Genomic DNA, 1835 nt, shown 5'->3' with positions numbered 1-1835 from the left:
TATTGTGTGAGTTTTTGTTAAGCATTGAAATTAAAGGCTACTGTCTAGCTAAGCGATTATACATAAATAAATGTATACGCATACACATTTCTGTATCTACAATTAACTAATTAATTAATTTTTAATTAACCGTGGTTGAACACCAATGTTTTATTTATGTATGGCACTCTAATAAAATTGAATGAAACTCAATGTTTTATTTGAATATAATACTTTCATAATATTGTGTGAACAATGTTTCATATAATATGGCACTTTCATAAAATTGTATAAACCTCCTTAGTTGCCGGCTCGACTTTTAATTGTGATTGGATATCAATAATCTATTTAAAAATGACACTCTCTTTGTAATTATTTTCACAGACTTGTATTATTAATTTTCTGTTTTTCGAGGTGGCCTTTACAATACTTTTATGTCTTATCTGGTTTCAGTAAATCTAGATTTTAATTTTCTTTCTTTCGTATTTGTGATTTGTAGATTTTGAATAAATAAAAATCAATCAATTAAATCAATATGTTAAATATATTTTATTATTATTATTAAAATTTATATAGCGCCAATCATAATTGAAAATTTTCATTAGCACTCCGTGCTCATAAAACAAAATTATTCATAACAATGATTTCATTTTAACAAGTATGCCTTTGGGCGTCTTTTAAATTACAAGAGCGTTAATTTCGCTTGATGAAGTCCCTCTGGTAGTCTATTCTAAAAATTCGGCCCTGGAACGGCAAAATCTCTATTACCAGTTTTCAAATTTGTTTCCGGTACATTTAATTTATTTGAACTGGAAGACTTCAACTGCCCATGAGTTCCCAGGGAGGAAATTTTTATGCATTTATCCGACATTTTATGCATTTATACCTATCAGCCAGACCATTTAGGCATTTAAACACCATGACCCCAAATTTTAACCGGATTTTTTGCTTTATAGGCAGCCAATGAAGCATGGTCAAATCTTAAACCCCCAACAATAATCTTCGCAGCTTTATTCTCTGCTACATACAACTTCGAAATCGATTTATCCGATCTTCTGTTTAAGAGACAGTTGCAATAGTCCAATCTAGTGTTGACAAATGCGTGCATCAGTGACGTGACAGCATCTTAATAATAATAATAATGTCATTTGTGCAGCGCCTTTGCATAGCGACAGAGGCGCCCGGATAAACAAACGTCAGCACAGCCACCAAAAGCCTGTTCAAGCAGATGCTTTTTGAATCGCTTCTTAAACATATCTATGGATGATTGTTGTCGGATGATGAGTGGCAAACTGTTCCTTATTGATGGTGAGCAATCTGAGAAGCCTTTATTGACGAGAGTTGATTTATTGACTGGTTGAAGCAGTTGCGGAAGTTCCGCACTTAGTTTTTAAGTGCGGAAGAATTTGGGCAATTTTGAAAGTGGTATGAAAAACACCTTTACTAAAAAGAAAAATTAGAAGGTTTAGAGTCACAGGAGCCAAAAGCGAAAAACATTTTTTGAGAAGAATAGTAGGCAAAATGTCGAGTGGAAACGTTTTATTAGCAAGAAATGAGTAGAGCTTTAATACCTCTAAAACCGAAACAGCAGTAGAAACGTTGAATATATTTGCTGAATATGGTCTGTGTTTGAAAGATGTTGTGTTATTTGTTTCAATATTGTCTTTGATTGACTGATGTATGTTATTAATTATTGATATGAAATGATTTACGAAAGAGTTGACAAGGATTTGGCACTCATCATCAGAACAGTGTTATGGCGGACGAGAAAGAGGGAGGTTGCTGAACGATCGCCAGAGATTACAAAAATTACTCTTAAAGTGAAGCCGTCTTTAATGGAGTCAATCTTTTTAACG

The 1835-nt window shown here is 33.0% G+C and overlaps 1 protein-coding gene across 1 annotated transcript in view; it reads right to left on the bottom strand.

Moving 5' to 3' along the window:
* Positions 1 to 1835, bottom strand: part of HELRODRAFT_142417 (hypothetical protein) — a gene marked incomplete at both ends in the record, with an annotated part of 13927 nt that overhangs the window by 997 nt on the left and 11095 nt on the right. The gene's annotated exons all lie outside the window — the stretch shown is intronic.

The sequence above is a fragment of the Helobdella robusta genome, assembly GCF_000326865.2.
Source record: "Helobdella robusta unplaced genomic scaffold HELROscaffold_23, whole genome shotgun sequence".
In the NCBI taxonomy this organism is placed as follows: Eukaryota; Metazoa; Annelida; class Clitellata; order Rhynchobdellida; family Glossiphoniidae; genus Helobdella; species Helobdella robusta.
This window is presented reverse-complemented; position numbering and strand designations above follow the sequence as displayed.